General features: G+C 47.3%; 1 pseudogene; it reads left to right on the top strand.

Annotated features, from left to right (window-relative positions):
• The first annotated feature begins 3072 nt into the window (after nt 1–3072).
• Nucleotides 3073–15466, top strand: LOC123055648 (uncharacterized; annotated as a pseudogene).
• The last annotated feature ends 5338 nt before the right edge of the window (nt 15467–20804 follow it).

Here is a 20804-nt window from a genome sequence, read left to right on the forward strand (position 1 = left end):
GGTGTGCAAGTTCAAGTGAAGCATCATGAAGAGATCAAATGCTTGAAGCTTGCCGTCCATTGTGGTGACAATGGACTTGTGAAGATGTGCGGAAGAGTGGCTCACCCATAGTGGAGTATGGGGAGCAATCAACTAGTCTTCATCGAGCCAACACAACCAAGAAAGGTGGTCCAACTTGAGGGAGTCAAGATCGTCATCATCTAGCTCAAGTGGACCATGTGCAAGGCAAAGGTTTGCTCTTGATAGGTTTTCTATTTTACCGGTCTCATGATGGTAGTTGGGAGACCGGGTTATAGGATCGATTGCCGTACTATCAAGGGGGGCTCTCGATGAGTAGCTTGATCGTATCGTTCATAGAGAGCTCAAACCATTGCATCCTTGCATCATCTTTGTTGGTTTTTGTTTGGTTCTTCTCTTTGTGAGTTTTGGAGCTTATGGTCATCTTGATGACAAGCTCGAGTTCATCGAAAACGGAGTTCACTCGCATCTTCTATGATGTTTTCGATGTTGGAGGTTATGCCGGTTCTTCTCGGTTGGAGGTTTCACTCCTCTATTTGTTGGCATACCTCCCCTGCCTCTTCTTACTATAACCAACAAGCTTGAGTTTGCTCAATTCGGAGCTCATATGCAGAAGTTATGGCAGTTTTGGTTTCCTAGCGGTAGTACCGCGGGCCGGAGCGGTAGTACCGCTTGGGTGCTACAAGCGGTAGTACCGCTCCAGAGCGGTAGTACCGCTGGTGGCCCCAGCCGTAGTACCGCTACGGTCTCGTACTAGTACCACCTCGATTCGAGGGGTCTTTTTCGTGTCGGGTTTTACGGTACTAGCCGCGGCAGTGGGGGCCGTAGTACCGCTCGTATGCGGTAGTACCGCCCTGCCACCGCGGTAGTACCGCTCTGGGCTCAGCGGCAGTACCGCGAGGGGGAGCGGTAGTACCGCTTATAGGGGCAAGCGGTAGTACCGCTCTCTGCGGGGCTGAAGTGGGGGTAACGGTTGGATTGTTCCCCCCACTATATAAGGAGGTCTTCTTCCCCATTGAACCTTATCTTTTGAGCTCGTGTTCTTCCCCCATTGTTGACCTTCTTCGAGCTTGCTAACTCTCAATCCCTCCATGGATTCTTGCTAGTTTTTGAGGGAAAAGAGAGAGGAGATCTAGATCCACATTTCCACCAATCACTTTCTCCTCTATGTGAGGGGAACCCATTGGATCTAGATCTTGGAGTTCTTGGTGTTCTCCTTCTTGTTCTTCCTCTCATTTTCCTCCCTAGCATTAGTTGCTTCGGTGGGATTTGAGAGAGAAGGACTTGGGCACTCCGTGTGCCCTTGCCATTGCATTTGGTGCATCGGTTTGAGTTCTCCACGGTGATACGTGGAAGTTACAGTTGAGAAGCTTATTACTCTTGGGTGCTTGGTGCCCTTGAGCTTGTTCCTCTTGGGTGCTTGGGCGCCCTAGACGGTTGGTGGTGTTCGGAGCTCAATCATTGTGGTGTAAAGCTCCGGGCAAGCGTCGGGGTCTTCAATTAGGTTGTGGAGATCGCCCCGAGCAATTTGACGGGTTCCGGTGACCGCCCCCAAGGGTTGCCAAAGTGTACGGGTTCGGTGACCGCCCCCAAGGGTTGCCATTTGTACGGGTTCGGTGACCGCCCTCAAGGGTCCCTTAGTGGAATCACGGCATCTTGCATTGTGCGAGGGTGTGAGGAGATTACGGTGGCCCTAGTGGCTTCTTGGGGAGCATTGTGCCTCCACACCGCTCCAAACGGAGATTAGCATCCGCAAGGGTGTGAACTTCGGGATACATCGTCGTCTCCGCGTGTCTCGGTTATCTCTTACCCGAACCGTTTACTTATGCACTTTACTTTGTGATAGCCATATTGTCTCTTGTCGTATATCTTGCTATCACTTAGTTGTTTATCTTGCTTAGCATAAGTTGTTGGTGCATATAGGTGAGCCTAGTTGTTGTAGGTTTTGTGCTTGTCAAATTAACCGCTAGGTTTATTCCGCATTTGTTCAAGCCTAAACCGTAATTATTTTAAAGCGCCTATTCACCCCCCCTCTAGGCGACATCCACGATCTTTCACGAATCCAGTGCGGCGGCCGGTGACGAACTGCCACTTGGGAGTTCCGATGTGGCCACAGGGTGGGAGGGGGGTCGCGCCGCACCGGAGTCCGCGCGCCTTGCCTCGCTGATGCCACGTGGGCCTCACCCAGCCGGCCGCCAGGGGACCGCGCGCCATCCCACGCGGGAGACAGCGCAGTAGTGCGCCCAGCCGGCCCACCAGGGGGCAACGCGCCCCTCCTAACGCATGTGCTTCCAGCCTCGTTTCACATGCTATCAGAGCCTCGTGGGACAAGGAGGCAAGCAAAAAAGTGAGCACCTGTTGATCTTGGGTGACCTAGATCGCATGCTCTGGATTCGGCGTGGAGGTGGTCTCCTTCTTCCCGGCGGTCTCCTTCTCGGTGACGATGACAGTAGCAGGTTCCTTGATCGAGCCGTCGAGGTAACCCATCATCGCCGCAGCCCTCACGTGTGGGAGGACTCGCGCCTTCCACACCAGGAAGTTTTCACGGGTGAGCTTCTCCGTGATGGTGTGGCCGAGGGAGGCGAGAGAGTGCGTGGCCATGGCGAGGGAGGAGGAGGAGGAAGACATAACCTAGATGTATTGGAAGTTCTAGGCTCGGTATACCATGTGAAACGAGGCTGGAAGCGGATGTGTTAGCAGGGGCGCGTTGCGTGTTAATATAGCCAGGGGAGGCGCAGATTACAGAGGAGGTTAGGTTAGGTTTAGGTGTGGATTGATCTCCAAGCTAACTATTAGGATCAGATCACAACAGCCTAACCTAACCTAACTAAATACAACACACGCCACACATCCTAACTAACACGGTTTATACACACACCGTGGATACAATGTTTAACAGCGGCCACTACAATCGCCATGTGCGATAATTGCCAAGCCTGCAAGCGGCTATATATATCTGCATGGAATGCAGGGCATTGCATCATCGAGTACAAGTGTATCTTCCTATCACGGTTAAGCTAGTGTCCCTCACTAGACGTTGGCTAGCAAGAAACCATGGCCTGTATTTGGTCTCTATCAGCCGTGTTGCTCTTGTGCCTGGCCGTGGCCGTGTCGGCGCAGCTGTCGCCGACGTTCTACCAAACGACGTGCCCGAACGCTCTGGCCACCATCAAGGCCGCCGTGAGCAGCGACCCCCGCATGGGCGCGTCGCTGCTCGGCTGCACTTCCACGACTGCTTCGTCCAAGTAAGCTCTTCAAATACTAGTACATAGCCTGATCGCCGGCACGCACCTGTTTTCATTGCAGTGTTGTGTGGTAAACACCAGGGTCCATAGTTAACCATGATGCTTAACTACATGTGCAGGGTTGTGACGCGTCTGTTCTGCTGTCTGGCATGGAACAAAACGCTCTCCCCAACGTGCAGTCGCTGCGAGGCTTCGAAGTCATCGAGAGCATCCAGGCGAAGCTCGAGACCATGTGCAAGTAGACCGTCTCCTGCGCCGACATCCTCACCGTTGCCGCCCGCGACTCTGTGGTCGCCGTAAGACCTCCAACCGTAAGACCCCCATATAAACATCTCCTAAATCTAATGCAGTTAAAATCTTGTTCAAATGCTTTAGCAACCGTAATGTTTTGATGGAAAGTAAGTTTGTACAAGCGAGAAAAAAGTTGACACAGAGGCTTGTTGTGGTTCCAAGCATCTTCCCACGGTGCAGCTCCTTTCTCTACTTTTTCTTCCGCTGGATTCCAGTCAGCATTACAAAGCTTTTTATAATGCAGGGGAAGACCTAAATACTTAAAAGGGAAGCCCCCAATAGCACAAGTAAAAATGCTAGCGTAACCAACTTGTTTCTCCAAAGCTTTACCGAAACAGAAAATTTCACTTTTAAAAAAATTAATCTTCAGACTGGTCAAATGCTCAAAAACACATAGAATTATTTTGAGGTTCCTAGCCCCCTCAAGGTCATCTTCAAAACAGAAAATAATATCGTCCGCATATTGCAAAATATTTAGACCTCCTGAATACAACCTAGGCAACACTCCCTTGATAAATCCTTGTTCTTGCGCCCTTTGCACCAGGGTAGCAAGAACATCAGCCGCCAAATTGAAAAGCAAGGGGGAAAACGGATCCCCTTGCCTCAAACCCTTCCCGGTAACAAAATACGGGCCAATAACATCATTAATAGTGATGGCAACCTTACCATTACTAACGACATCTTTTGTCCACCGGACAAAACGATCAGGGAAGCCTTTCATTTTTAGGACATCAAGCATGAAACTCCAGTTAATTTTATCGTAAGCTTTTTCGAAATCAACCTTAAAAAGCACAGCAGAACATTTATTTCTATGTAAAGAGTGGATAGCTTCATGAAGCATAAGCACATTGTCCAGGATGTAGCGACCCTTTATAAACGCAGATTGCGCTTTAGAAATTGTTTTATCAGCAATTTTCATGGCTCTATTGTTAAGAACTTTTGTAAAAAATTTAAAAGGTACATTCAGCATGCAAATGGGGCGGTACATTTGAATCCTATCAGCCCCCTGCCCCTTAGCAAGCAAAGTGACTACACCGTAGTTAAGCCTTGAAATGTTAATCTTGCCCTCATAAAAGTCATGAAAAAGCCTAAGGAGATCGTTACAAATGAGGTTCCAGAAAAATTGAAAGAACTCGGCAGGAAAGCCGTCCGGGCCAACCGCTCTGTTGCGCTTCATAGAAATCCGTGGCTAGGTGCCAGAGAACGATGCTCTCGTCGAATGGCCTCTCTAAGCTCCGGCGAATGTATTCGTAATCAGGACATCCCTGAAGTTGAAGTAGTGTGAACTGGCCCCTCATATCATTGAATACCCTGTAACTCTCAGCATCACTTATGTATCTATTTCACCCAGCTTTGATGTGTTCCCGGACCAACCCTATAATATCCTTTGACGAGCGGCAATAGTCCAAGAAGCAGTACTTGTAAAGATACTCCATGCATCTCCTGATGGTGCTGGTACCCTTTTTGTTCATGGCCAAGTCTCCTATGATGCTGTGTTGTGCAACTGTTTCAGGCCAGAGCTCAAATTGATAACAACTCAGGTAGGCAATAAAATCTTGCACAAATATGATGGACAACAACATAAATGTAAGCACGACATCAAGATGGTTGTATCCTCCTCTCTGGCTTTTGCGGAACCAAATGAAGGCCAAAATTAACAGTGTTGTACCTAATGCCCATGTTAAATACAAAAGCAAAAGGTTTTTTTTTTTTTGCTTCATGAACAGTGTATTCCTGGGGCTAACAGCACTTCTTGTGTAGAGAATATCAAAAATATCACAGAGCCCGTGTTTCAGTACCTTATAAGCCTCTTCCTCCTTAAGTTCCCAAAAACATTTGAGGCGAGCAAGGCGCTCAGAATAGGGATATACATAGACGTCAACAAATAGCTTGTCGACCACTTCGCTAAGTTTAAGTTGGTGCTTGTCTCGAACTTTCTGGCTTACTGTTTTGACACGACTGTTCATGACAATTTCATTTGCACGTTTAATGTATTCCCTGGTATCTTCTTCCCTATCTTTATCTGGACTCTTCTTTGCTTTATTAGAGCTGTTGGACATGGTACCAAAGCTGGCGCTCCTGAGAGACTGGACCTTTAGCACATATCGTAGGCCCCCAATGGAGAAGAGAAATAGTGCTGCTGCTGACAATTTTTTATCAGCCGATGTCCTCGGCCATGATGTGTAAAACACGAACAAGGCCGCACCTATCTGAGACAACAGAATAGAGGATACATAAAATTTGAGATGTGTGCCTCGAGTAAAGAAAAAAAACATTTTTACTACCACATGATTGGTTGTTCTAATATGGATACTACCTACTCCCTCCGTGCACTAGTATAAGATGTTTTAGGATATTTCAATATGAACAAATAGACTAAAATGCGTCTATATAGATCCGATCCAGAAAAAAGTTAGAGCATCTTAGTACTAACTAACTAAATCTGTTGGGGACTAAGTCGCTCTACCAGGCCACTACCGCCCTGCCTGGGCCAGAACACCTCTCCCGACTTTGGAAGGTTAGGCTTCCTTTGAAGATTAGAATCTTCTTATGTCAATGGATTTTTGGAAGAGACCCTTCAGGGGTGAAGGTACTCAAACGGAATGGCCCCGGGGATGGTATTTGCTCCCCTGTGCGACACGGACAAGGACTCTAACAACAGTTTCTCTGTTATGATACGGCTCAATTCCTTTGGATTTGCTTCACGGAACTTGTAGGTGGTGCCACATGAACTTCCCCGACCTCTTTGAGGAATTGCAACCTTGCATTATGGGATCCCGCCACAGTAGGTGGTTGGGGATTGGGGTTCTCGTGTGGACAATTCACAACAAGCCAGTTATCGAGTGTACTACCATGCGGTGCCCTGCTGATGCTATTTACAGACTACGTGGAAGCCGCTTAGCTGTGGACCAGAGCGTAGCGCCATTGATGCTCTCACTTCGGGGTTTAGGACCTTGGCTCTCCGGTGGTGCCGCCCCTCCCCCCGCCACCGTCGGAGCCTGACTAGCTCCTTGGCTCCATCTGTTACCATGTTTTCTTTTCTTTTTAGGACCAGTGCCCTTAGTAGAACCCCCTATGTAGTACTCCCTGTTTCTGTACTTTGGTGTGTGTGTGTGTGTGTGTGTTGGTACCTTGATGTGACTTGGTTGTCCTTGTGATGGTTTGCTTTATATATAAAGAGGGGCAAAAGCCTTTTTGGCAAATGAAACCGCCGGGGAGGACACCTTCCGGCCAAACAATAGGATCGCCCCCCACGTCGCTCCCACAGGAGTGACTCAGACAACGACAACCTTGGCCCATGCTGGCCCTCTAGCCCGCTTCCCCTCTCCCTCATTTATACAAGAGGTGGCCGCCGGCTTGCCGTGTGGCCAGTGAGGATCTGGTTGCCCCGTCCTCTCACGGGGGGCTCCAAAATCATGGCATTGACCTTAGGTGGTGGCCCTACCGGCGAGCGGCGGCGATAGTTCAAGCAGTTGGCCGTGGCTGCACAGGTAGCGAGGTCCACACCCCTCCCCCCTCTCAGCATTGTCCTATCATGCTTGTGTGCGAGCGCCCACATGAGATCATACAAGGTGGCTCCGCTCAGGAGTTGTGGCTGGAGGCTGCAGCTTCCCTTGTTGGAGTCGACGAAATGGTGGGCCTGGAGCTGTGGGAATTGCAGCCAGGACGGTTGTGGCGCATTGGTTCTTGGCCGCCAGACTGATCTTCCTTTTGTGCTCCTGGATCTGGCCATATTGGCCCTAGGGTCGACGGGATTCTATAGAGCTCTCTCCGGTGAGCGAGCAATCGGAGGTAGTGTGCTTCACATTTTTGTTGAGCCATGCGATGCCTACTTCAGCCTACGTATGGCAACTGCCTCGCTATGGATTGCAGCGACCACCGAAAGGTCTTTGTTAGGGTTCCTCGCTGCAGATCCGGTGTTTCCCTTCGGCCGTGAGATGCAACTTATGGGCAACGGCTTCGTGCAGAGCGTATGGCTGCACATTGCATGTAGTTGCTGGGATCATGAGCAAGTGGCGGCGACAACATATGATTGACTTCGATGGTGGTGCTATTCGTGCACCCGGTCTCGAGCTTCATGTTTTAAATCTAGGTCTAACCGAAAATGATTATACCTGGCAATGACGATGTTTTTGCGTTATTATCTTGTTGAAAGCATTGCTTGGATATGTTTGGATTGGTTCTTCAGGGTGAAAACCTAGAATCTAGCCATTGGTGGTTGGATCAGGTGACGACAACGCTTAAGTGTCGCTCCCTTCCTGAAGAACTTCGTCGTCCTTGTGGTGTCATCAGATGGTTAGTGTGGGCATGGTCATTGTTTTAACAAGATGATACCCCGCACGTTGTTGCGGGAATATTTTGCAATGTATTCAGTGAGAAATGGTTGTATGAAACATGAATATGTAGAGTATAATACGAGAACTGAAACTAAAAAAAGATTTGTGGTGTTTTGTTATTGTATGTAAATTCTCATGATACCCCGCACGTTGTCGCGGAATATGTTTTTTCAAGAGTACTACAATGATGTACCATATTTTTAGGAGGAAGAAGACAATTATAAGAGATTACCTTTCATTGCGAACATCAAGTGTAGTCAACTCCACACCCGAGTTGATCCGAAGATAAGGCGCCATCCGCACACATTACAAACACAATGCAAAGAACATCAAAGTCACGTCTCTGACAAACACCGGTCACCTCGGAGAGCAACAACTTCAACCAGACTTCACTTGCCTACGCACACCAACCACCCTTAAATGCCTAAAAGGAGATGGCGAGTGGGTGGCAGGACTCGGTCCCCGAGAAAGCCATCATTTTGAATCGCGGACATAACCGTGCATTGCACCGAACAAGATATACTCGGACCATAGGCGAGCACCGAAGAATCTCAATATAGAACCTCCAGGTCATGTCTCCCCATACGATACTCCCAACAGAGGAACGACACCAAGACACCACCAACGCCGGTCCGAAAGACCTACGCTTTTGCCGGGGACAGAAACCCAAACTAAAAGGGGGAGATGCCCACATACCTTAGCTACGCCTCCAAGGAGGGAAGTGACACCCACAGGGGTCGTCGCCGTCAGTACCGACAGAAGAAGGACATGATTTTCATCTATGTCGCACATCTCTAATTCTCCCCAGTGGATTGATGCACACTGTCCATGATGGGCAACTTCGCTGCCGCAGCTTCACCTCGTCCTTGTGACCATTAACATCGCAGCACACCAACACTGCATAGCTGAGGGTACGCAGCCCAACTCCCACCTCCCACTCGACCGAGAAAAAAACGCAATTTTGGACCTTCCAACATTTCCAGCATGGCCATGGTCCGCCGGCACCGCATGCAGCCGCTAGCCACCAAACTCTAGGTGGACTGCCACGCATCGGACAGCCTAGAAATCCAGACGCGCGCCACCACCTCGATCACGTGCGCCGGTCCCAGCAAAGGACAACACCACACTATAGGCACCACGTACACCCGACCGCTGCTTGTGCAGTGCCATCACCTAGTTGAGCTAACAGCGCCATGACCACCATCGCCCAGCCGCGCCGCTGCCACCGAATCCCTCGTAGGCTCATCATGAGCCCACACCTGTGCGCCACAGACCTCCGCCGCGACCCCCCTGCCGAGCTCCGCCACTCCTCTGTGTTCCCCGTCATATGCCGCCACATCAAAAGAACCCCATCCGCACCCACCGGATGTCTCACCTCCGCGTGAGGGAAGTTCATGAGGAAGCCAGTCCGGGCGCACTGACCATGCTCGCCAGCTAAGCGGTTAGAGCATCTCCACTCGCTCCTCCAACAGGCCCCCTCGCCGGCGGTGAAAACTCGGCTCAGTCGTGCCCCCAGGTCCTTGTTTATTGCCAGTATATATGGGCCGAAATAACAGCCGGCGAACCTGACCCGAACCCAGCCCCCGGGGGTGCCTGGGGCCGTCCAACGCCAAAAGGCGTGTGGGCCCGCTTTGTCGGCGACAGACAGGCCTATTCCCGCCGTCCCTCCTTTTCCTCCATTTCCTCATTGCTTCCCCCTTCTGCCCCACCGCTCCCGCCATTCTCCTCCCGCTCCCTGCCATCCGACCGCCATGCTGCCGAAGAAGTATCCGGCCCCTCGCCCCGCTGCCGCTGTCGTTTCCACCCAGCCGAAGTAGAGGAAGCCGAGGGCGCAGATGGCAAGACCACCGGGCGTGTCCAACGCCGAGTGGAGGGCGGAGGTTCAGCGCCGGGAGGCTGACACCACCGACCGGCGGAACAGGTTCATCCCCAAGAAGGTCAGGGACGCGGCAACGGCGGCGGCGAAGTAGGCAGACGCGTCTCACGCGGGGATGATCAACCCGCCCGGCCACTGCGCACAAACTACGTGGGGGAGCCAACAGAGCATTGCGTCGCCAGCCAATTTCTCGCCGCCGCCACCGCCCTGGGGTAAGCACCCTCGCTTGGCTACTCCGACGGTGACGCGCACGGTGGTTTCAACCCCAACATCACCTTCCCGCATGGCGCGCCGCCGCGTGCCTCTCCCTCCGGCTAGAACCCCGACCAGCGCACTCCCTCCCCCACGTTCGCCGGCCTGCACACCCAGTACAACTACTCGCCGCCTACGTACTCAACCTCGCCGATGCCACCTCTGCGCCGGGGCACCCTACTCTTCGCACACGCCTCGGCGCCACAGTTCGGCAACCCTGACGCGACCGACGCCGACATGGGCGAGATCATCAGGAGCATCTCAGTTGCCGTCGCCTCCTACCCCGGGTTCCACGCATAAGACGAAACAATGGACACCGCCGTCGACATGCATGAAGAGCTCGACGACGCCGAGGAGGGGGAGGAGGAAGAAGAGGCGGAGGAGAAGATGGAGCCGGCGCCGGCGAGGAAGGGAGAAAGAAGAGGCGGTCGGCCAGTGCCAGGCCGGGCGAGCCGCGCGTCAAGTCGACGTCCAAGGAAGACGAGTGCCTCGCCGAAGCATGGAAGACCGTCAGCACCGAGCCGATCACCGGCTCGAATCAGAACGTCGACACCTACTCTGGAGACGGATCAAGTCGGTGTTCGATGATCGCAAGATGGTCGACCCCTACTTCGCTACCATCCACATGGAGCACGGCGACAAGGCCATGTCGAACCATTGGGTGATCATCCAGGCAGCTTGCAACACATGGCATGGGATCGTCCAGGTGATCGGGGCTCGCCCGGAAAGCGGCGCCAACGTCGAGGGTCAGGTATGTCCAGCCGCCGGCTCACTTCTTTCGCCGTGTACATTGCCAACACTTGTTCTTCGGCTGCGCATATGGTTCAGACGTTCAACATGTATCGCCAGGATAGCAGCGACCAAGAGTTCAAGTTCCTTCACGTGTTCTCCTGGATCGAGTCATGCGAGAAGTGGAAGGAGGTCTGACTCACCCTCGCCAAGGCCAAGGAGACGTACAAGCCGGATGCGCCCGCCTCGGGGGCGGCGAATGGGCGCCCTGATGGCAACAAAAGAGCAAAGACAGCGAGGGACACAACTCCGCTGCCGAACGACTGCAATCGTCGATCGAGCAGTGCATCGCCGACGCCAAGAACAGTGTCGCAAAGAGGAAGGAGAAATCCAACGCTCGGTGGTCGGTGTTGATGACGAAGCACGACGTGAAGCTCGACCTTCTCAGGACCAACGTAGCCGCGAAGAATAGGAACACCGACCTGGCGTTCTTGATGGCGGTAGACATGTCGATGATGGACGAGCAGGTCAAGGCATGGTACCTGGCGGAGCTCGGCCTTATCTTGAACCAGATGCCCAGGCCAACGCCCACGCCGACAACAACGCCGACGCCCAGCCGGAGCGATGAAGCGGTGCCGACGCCGACCACCAGCCCGAGCACAGAAGCCACGTCGATGCCGAGCACGGCTGCGTCCACGCCGACCCCGGCAATGCCACGCCAGAGGAGCCCGCCGTTTGATGCGTTCCTTTGTCTACACGTCCTTCCTTTTGATCGCTGAATTTTCGTGTATGTTTGGTCGCCGAACTATGGCATGGTGATCGCCCAACTGTGTCATGATGATCACCGAACTTGTGGCATTTTTTGGCAACGGAAAAGATAATTTTGAATTTATGGGCGTCTGGGGGCCGAAACCTGGGGGCGCAGCTGGCAACTGGATCGCCCGAGGGCGAAAAAACTGCAAGCGCAAACGCGAAAACACATTCGCCGGATGCGCAGGGGGGCAGAACTAGTGGAGATGCTCTTAGGGGAGCACTACGAGGAGAAGTTCTTTTTGGGCTACGATTTCGTTCTCCAGAGCCGCTCACGCGAGCGGCCGGGAGGAAAGGGAGCGTACAAATTCTTTGCAAACATAACACATTCCATGGGTTTTAAAACAAAGAAACCACATCTTCTTTATCAGGATGAGCCGCTGGTCAACGTGAACTGCGGGGGGGGGGGGGGGGGGGGTGCTTTCTAAGAAATCCCAGTTCGCAGAAGCAAGTGGTATGGTTCAACACTTCCATACAACGGAGCGGGCTTAAATTTGAGGGGCGTATGGCCAATTTCTAGCTGCACTTGTGGCTTGGTGATGCACCATTGTATGATAGATTCTCGAGGTTGTTGGTCACCCCTAGGCCCAAAGTGGTGGACATGTTGGTGGGGAACGATTGGACCCCTAGATTTCCGTGGTCATCGGGCCGAGGGTCGTGAAGGGCTTTTAGAAGCTTGCCGATGAGGCACATGTGTGAGGCTGTCTGAGGAGGACGATACTATTTCATGGAGACTTGAGCCCTCAGGTGAGCTCTCCACGGGCTCCCTCTATAGAGAAATCTTCATGTCGGCAATTAACAGTGCAAGATTAGAGGTATTTGGAAAGCTAGGATCCTCACAAAGATTAAATTCTTTCTCAGGCAGGTAGCCAGGAATAGGATTCCGAGCAAGTATCAATTCCTCAAAGGGCATGTTCTCAGGGCCCCGCGCGCGCGTGTGTGTTGCGTCCACGACGAGAATTGCAATCACATATTGTTCTGTTGCATTGGGGCAAAGTTTTGTGTGGATTGTGATTAAAGACACCACATGTTTGCTCTTGGAAGTTGGAACCCTGTAGGGTTTACCGATTTTCCATCACCTTGTCCAAGAGACTTATGGAAAGGAGCGAAAAATGGCTTCGGTGGTCCTTATGGAATGCTTGAAATAAGGCCTTAATGGTAGTGCCGAGGGACTTTTCATGGATCCCAACATCGGTACAAGGGGGAGCAAGTGGAATTTGTAATCGAGGGGACATCATGTTAGGAGACCAAATGTTCTTGAACAAAAATTACAAGTACGCACGATTTACCAAGGTTCATGCCCCCGATGTGGGTAAAAGCCCTAGTTCCACCTTCCCCTTTTCTTATATATATGTGAAGAGTACAAGAGATTACAGTGCCAGGGTAGGATCTCGACAAGACAGAGAGACTTGATGAGATATATTGGTGGATATTTGGGTGTTAAGCGCGGTTATCCTTCTAGGTGGTCTAGGAAATCTCAGCTAAACTATTGCGTGCGAGAAGTTACCCCTCTACTATGCTCCCCTGTACCCCTTATATAGCACAACTTATGGAAGGTTTCCATGTTGGTGCATGGGGCATACATGGATTGGAGTCGGTCCTATGTCGGTTTACAACATGTTTAAGCCCTTGTTCCATATATGCAGAGTGTTTCCTAATTCCCTATGTGTCATTTGATTAAATGCCTCCTCCGAATGCGGTGAAGAATCTTCTGTTGTCTATGGGATGTCCCGGGTTTTAGGTGCCCAATCTCCCACTGAAGGGAGGAATGCTGAGTAGTAAGTTAACTTATCATTGACAAGAAGGCCTTGTCTTTAATCACCCGACTGACCTTGTGTATAAACTCATTGCTCTTTTACAGCTGTACCATTGTGAAAACAGTAGGAACGGTTACGACCTGACTAGCTCATCAACAAACTTCATGCAAGGAGTGAAGTGCTTCGTGCTGCCTCGAGATGGGATTATACCGGCTACAGGAGCATCCCGTCCTTTAGCTGAGCTATCGCGAGTGCAGTCCAGGAGTGACCCCTCTATGACATGCTTCCCCAAGCGCAGACTTGCATCCACACAACTGTTTATTTTTACATAATCCAAACAACTGTTAGTCAATGATGTTGTTTCCTTTAGATCGCAGGGGGGCTCCTATTAGTCCACGACCTGGCCCATCGCATGGATGGCATGGCGCCCATGTCTCTTTTTTTCGTCGGCCATTCCCACCGCCTCAATCTTCGTCCGCAAACGATTCGGCTGATGTCGTGGCTGCGCGACGGAGGATTATGTTAGTAGGCTCATCATCAAGGTTTAGTAAGGATTGCTTCGCTCCTTTTGATTCAATCTTGTGGGTTGTATGGATTTGGAAATTTCTTCCATTCCTTGCTCCCGGTGGATAAACAATAGATGCCATCAGTAGGATGTTCGCTTGGCATTCAAAAATTAGGGTCCTGATGTTATTGTTTGATTACGAAAATTAGGAGTGTGGGAATATTTCTACTGAAGCATGATCAAATTTATGGTTGTGAACTTACATGTTTAACTCAATGATCAAATTTATGGTTGTGTAGTGATGCTGCAAAAGCATTATCTCAAAGCATTCAAATGGTTCCTTCCACGTAGAAGATATCCAACCTAGATCTCTAGGATGAAAGTGGACATAAAAATATATGTTTTTTGAAATTTGCAAGTGTTATCATGTAATATATTTAATCTTGTCTCCAATGATTTTCTCATATAGTTTATCACATTTATCTCATTATTTGTGTTATCTCTAATGCTTAAAAGATGGTTCTAATACTTCATCAAAAAGCAAATGTTCTTATCAAGAAGAACACGTATAACGAGGCAATGGATGTGTTCATGATGGCTGAGGTATGCTACCTTATGTGATTGTGCTTGTATTACTATAAGAGGCATGAGCATCCTATAAATAGCTACCTTATGTGAACCGTGGGATGGGTAGGTTATTACAAAAAAAAAGATAAGTAGAAATGATTTTCTTACCTTTGTTGATGGAAAATAACTTAGAAGTTTCTGGTTTGAATTCTTTGATTCTTCCAGGTAGTTTCTCGCACTTTACTTGGTTTGTTTCACCAAATATGGCTTTAAAAAGGTACTCTGGTTTCCACTCGGCATCTAAGTCGCTTTGCTACATGGAGGTCATTGGATATTCTTTTATTTTTCTTTCATGAGATAATTGAAGTATTCAAGTAGTGCTGCTTGTAAAAATTAAAATTGTTGCTCTCGTACTATTCAGTTACATCGAAATCCTCATCATCTTTTATGAGATCAATGCCATTCCAGTATTTTGCAAATTGAACCATGAAGTGTCCGCATTGGGTACCCTGCTGTTTTGGCACACAAACTCTGTTAGGTGTTTCTGCTATCCTCGACCAGTTCGGTTCGCCGTTGGCTCGTAGCTCCGCTTCGCCGTAATGCTTCTTCATGAGTGCGTGCATCCTTTTAATCTGTGATTACGGTTTGGTGTTATTGTTGGGTTTTGGCATTAAACAAGGGAATGCAGGAATTGGAAAACCAATTAGAAAACAAGGTTGAATTGACGTACCAGTTCTGGGTGATCCTTATGGTGTGTTTTCCATGTATTCTTTCCGTCTCCGTCTCTGTAATTCAGTGAGTCAAGTATGTCGATGGAGCTCGTGTACTTGTTGAGTACGTACAGTGTGTAGTGTTTAGCTGTGTTGTGAGGTATCATAATCTGCGGTGTTTGGAGACAGAGTGAGTTAAAGTTCATTCTTGTCAGGAGAATTAAATGACATGTAAATGTGCAATCTGTAGGAAAAATGAATTATGTTTCTATATTTCTGTTAACTTACCAGCTTTTTCTTTCAAAGTTCCTCCCCTGTTACAAGGGGTGCAAACTGTTTCAATGCTTCGTCCTCATTGAATTCTGCTAGTCCTCCTTTTCCTCCAATTTTAACACCGAGCACGATCTGCGACCAAATTTTTTTCTACTTTTTAGTACAATCTTTGTAATCACTGAAATGATGCAAGTGTTTTTGTCAAATAGGACTTCATACGTTTGCAAATTCTGCGGGAAGTATGGCTTTATCGATTGTGTTGTATTGTTGCTGCACTGTCCATTCTTCGAACAATGCGTTTGCGATGGATCCCTCCATTTGTCCATGATCTCCTTTCCGTAGCTGTTCCATTATTTGTTTTTCTGTAATCCAATCGGGTCGCTTCGAGCTAATATATACGTTTAGACTGCAAGCAGAAAATTTTTATACATTGGTTAGGTTGGTTTAAAAAGGGGCAACATTTCTTTGTTTTTTTGTTGTGACAAGAGAAAGTACTTACTCTCCGCATTCGTCATGTCCTTCTTGCTGAATAGGTATTCATGAAGTGCTCTGTCTTGGTTCATAAATTTGAGATCTCCTGGGACAAAAGTAGGAATTTTTCCATGTAGCCTTCTTGAAGGCTTTACCGGTCTCTTCTTGACCGAGATTTTCTTGTCTGAGCTGTTCTCAGATGATTGAGGCATTGAATGTTCTCCTGATTCTTGCTGCAAGATTGTCAGATACGGCGTGGGATTTTTGTTGAATTCATAGCTTTCATGGTCATTCAGCCATGTTTTGATTACATCGAATTCAACGCCCATCTTTACATGCTCGTTGTATTCCTCTAGTTGGAGCGGGTTAAGGCTTGAAAGAAATTCATCAACTTCATCGTGCTTTTCCATTGTTTTGGGTTTTAGGAACTCTAGAGAGATGGTGTTGGAGGTGCCTTGCTGATTGCTTGTCGAGCCTGTTTCTTCTTGAAGAAGAACATGTTGTTTCTTTTGCTCGGAAACCTGTTCTTGTGTATTTGGTACGTCGTTGCTTGTGCCATCCTCTTTTAAATCAGTGCCTGTTTGTTCAAGTTGATCTGTGCTCGGGGTATTGCTGTTGATATTTTGCTCGTTCGTTTGCTCTTCAGCATGGTGTGGTATCTTGTCGTCTGGTGGTGGTTGATCTGGTTCTATTGGTGGATCCTTTTCTTCGTGGTCTGTGCAAGATTCTTGGGCGACGACGTGTCTGCTGACATCCATAACCTCTTTGTGTTTACTGGATATATCAATAACTTCATGCTCTTTTGTGGTTGTCGCATGCATAATATGTTCTTTTGGCTCGGGATTTGGTGGAAACTCTTCTAGTACACAACATTCCGTCTGTTGCATTTCCTTGTCTCCCATATCGATTACATACTTCAGCATATCTGTTAGAATCAAAAAATAATAATTAAAAAAAGAATATTACTTCTTCTAGTGTGACAAAATTGTAAGGATTAGTTTCTGAAAAGACTAACCTGTTGTACACTTGATTAATGACAGTTTGGTATTCCCACTGTGTTGACTGATTAGTTGATATAGAAATTTTTCCTCAACTCTGGTACTTGTTCTGGCTCTAAGTTTGCTGCTGTTCCATCATTGGAGTAGTGCTTCAGGTTCATGTACATATAGAATGCGCAGTCCATTCTGCATGTAGAGGAATGGTACTAGTAAGATTGTTGCATTCAAGAAACTGAAAGAAGAGAAGTGTTGGAGCAATGGTAGTGGTAATTGTTGCATTGAAAACACGAAAGAATAGCATTATTTCAGTAATTGTAGTATTGAATCTTGCATTGAAAAAAAGAAAGAAGTGAAATGTTGGAAGTGCTTACATGTCTTCTCCTTGAAGTGGCACCTGCAGTTTGACCCTTTTGAAATGGTCGATGCTTTTTTGTGAAAGCTGTAGCTCTGTGCTTACGTGCTTCCATATTTTCATTAATTTGCTGGTTACATTGTTGAAGAATTCTATTGTGCCTCAATATGCAGTTGAAGAGTCAAGGAGTTCAAAGCCCTGTTTTTGCATATTAACTGTAATGGTGAAGTAATGACTTGTATTTTCGTCTTGCTCAAACCCGCGCAACGAACATGGTAGAAGGAACTGCAAAACAAAAAATAAAAAGAAAATATTTGGAAATCTTCTTATATTTAGAAACATAAAATAAAAAGAGAACTTTTCATAACATATACGCAAGCTGATCTGCTTACCATGCTATAATCTTGCAGTTTTTCGTCTTCTTGCATGTTGAAAAATGATGTAAGCCAGGCAGGTAGTAATTTGTTTCTAATGTGTTCTTGATCATTATTTCTATAGCACATTGGATCTTCGTCGTCGGCTTCCTTCATCGAGTGCTGCTTGTTTTGTCACAGATACACAAAGGGAATTTGTCAGTTCAGTTATAGGGGAAGTTTATCTATTTATAAAGTCATATATATTGTTTTAAACGTGATTATTTTGCCATGATCTTTACTTACAGTGTTGCTTAACGATAGAATCTTTCTCCCTGTGCCATTTAGTTGTTTTCTCAAGATTGTTAGCATGGGCTCGATTGCTTCGGTGCGTACTGATTTACCGACCTTGAAGCTTTCGGCGACATGGCCTAGATTGACATCAAACTTGTTCGTTGTAATGAAAAGCTCATCCCTGCAAAGTATATTTAGAAAAATGTTTTAGTTTACACATGATACAGTCAAAATGACTGTGTGTAATAATGTGTTTTGTGTTAGTTGCATGAACTTACATTTCTCTCTGTGTCCATGGCTTGCATACAGTGTTGTACAGGTCTTCGATGGCTTTGTTGACGGAATCACTATCTTTGTCCCCTTTCTCCATTGTGCCTGCGATGATTTTGAATTTAATATAAATAATTCCAAGTCACAAGATCACAAGATAGCAATTAAGTTTATATTGTCTTGCCTGCTTCAATGCTAGAAGATATGTCATGTCCAGTGTTGTTCCTTTCTTGTTCTTCTTCTGCTTCTTGCGGCATGTTATGTTCTTCTTTTTGCATTGTACCCTTTTGTTCAGTTTTTGCTGCATCCTCATTTGAGTCGTCTGTGTCTTTCTTAGCATCATGCTTTTCCTTGTCAACCGTCGTGTCTTGCTGGTGGTCTTTTCCGTCTTGTTTTTGAGTCTCGACCTGGTTGGCACTGACCTCTCTTCCAGGGGAATGGGCATCGTACGACGGTGTAGGGTTTTCTTCGATGGTTTCTGCTTCTTTCTCTGGAACAATGTGTGTGTCTGCTTCATTGCTTGTATCTCCGTGGTCGCCTTCTTCGTGTTTCTGCGTTATCATTGAAAAAGCATTGAAATAATTTAACTTGCTACTTTATTTCAATTATAGCAGCTGTTATGGGAAAACAGCGAAGCGTTTGGTGCGTTGTTTGAGCTATTATGATTGTGATTAAGTCGTGTAATTTTGTGGATATATTTTGTGCAACTTCACCTATTGAGCTATCGTTGGTGATTCTGACTGTTCCACCCGTTCTTCGTCGAGTGTAGTTTCTTGGGTATCCTCCTGTTCTTTGTTTTGGTGTTCGTCGTCACTGTCATGGTTTTTGTCTTGCAGCTGTTCAATAATAAAGGTGGCTAAGTTTGAGTGCATTTTAGTTCTCATGGAACTACTTTATATTTTCGTAGAATCAGCTTATGTAACTTGACCTCCTCAATCGTTGTTGCTGAATGTTGTGCTTGTTCTTCGTTGAGTGGAGGTTCTTGGGCATCTTCTTCTTCTTTCTTTTGTAGTTCATCGCCGCGGCCTTCGTTTTTGTCTTGTAGCTTTTGAAACACACAGGTGGCTAAGTGGCAGTTTATTTGAGGTTCCACATACCTATTTTATACTTTGATAGGATCAACGTATGTAACTTTACATTTTCAATCGTTGTTGCTGCTGCCGTCTCTGCTGCGTGTTTTTCGGTGAGTGAATATTTTTGGGCTTGGTCTTCTGTTAGGTTGATGACTGCCTTTTGAAGAACATGTTGCCCTTCTTCAGTGTCCTCCTTTTGCTCATTGGTCTCCTCTCTCTGCTATGCAGGAAAGTAGTGAAATGTCAAATGCGTGTTTTTGAACTATAAGTTCATGAAGAGGTATTATGTGATTTCACCTCTGTATTTGTTGTTGTTACTGCTGATTGTTCGTTCAGTGGTGGTTTTGGGTCCTTCTCTTGCTCATTATTTTGCCGTTCATCGTCACTGACCTTGTTTTTTTTCTTGCAGCTGTTCAAACATAGAGGCGGCAAAGTGAGAGTCCATTGGAGTGAATACAAATGTGGTAGGTTGGAGTTTATTTGATTGTGCACGCAGCAATTTTATAATTTCATAGTTGCAGGTTTCGTAAGTTTACCTTTTCAGTCGTTGACGCTGCCGCTGTCTCTGCTACCTGTTGTTTGGTGAGTGAATTTTTTGTGGCTTGGTCTTCAGTGGCATTATTGTCTATTGTTTGAAGAACATGTTCGGGTTCTTCATTGGGCTCCTCTGGTTATGTTTGATGGTCTTGATTGTTGATGGTTTCTTGAGATCTTGTGCCTGCACCAACACAAAAAATATTTAAGAAATGGGTGCATTTCTGACTGTTCAGTTACAATTTTTTATAAGACCTCTATCTCTGGAGTTGCAGGACTGTCTACTGCTTGTACTACGGCTTCTCCTTGTCTCGTGTTGTCCTCTAGTTTTTCTTGTTGAATGTCTATGCCAGTGCTTTTGCTTGCTTCCTCTTCCTGTTTAATAAAAATTGAAATTATAGATTGAACTTCATTTGTGTCTGAGCTTTGTAACCTCACCTCTTCGGATGTTGTTGTTTGAAGTTCTTGATCTTCGAGATCAGCGTACTCATTTGTTTCCTGCATTTGTTCAAAGAAAAGGGTGAGACATCCCTTATAATCTTTGTATTGACGTGGCGGGGTGTATTAGGTAGTTCAGACATCATAAAAATATTTTGAAAAGTGGTTGTTGTTGTTGAATTTTTACCCCCGTGTTGATGACTGGGTTATTTGTGCCTGCATCTACTGTTTCTTTGTCAGGTATAACAGTCTCTTGTTTCTCCTTTGTACTCGTGATGGTGATGTGCAATGTTGTGGCGCTGGAAATCTCTTGTACACAATGTTCCTGTTCTCTGACGCCTTCGTCTGTTTGAGGTTCACTATGGGGTTCAATTTCAACACGGGTTGTCTCTAGGTCTTGCAGTGCTCGTGATACCTGGAGATCAAACAATATGAGTTTGCGGTTCACTTTCTTTCCTGCCATTTATGAGTTTTCGGTGTGGGTAATAGTGGGCTATGGAAGTTTACCTCCTCTTCGTTGTTTTCTTCTTCTTTGTCATTTGTTATGCTAACGGTTGATTGTGGGTTAGGCTCTTGCATTTGGTTGGCGGGGCTGCTGACTTGATTGTTCTTTAGCTGAGCCTATATTTTGTTGGAGGTTTGTCAGTTAAC

This window comes from Triticum aestivum, chromosome 2D, assembly GCF_018294505.1.
Source record: "Triticum aestivum cultivar Chinese Spring chromosome 2D, IWGSC CS RefSeq v2.1, whole genome shotgun sequence".
NCBI classification, from domain to species: Eukaryota; Viridiplantae; Streptophyta; class Magnoliopsida; order Poales; family Poaceae; genus Triticum; species Triticum aestivum.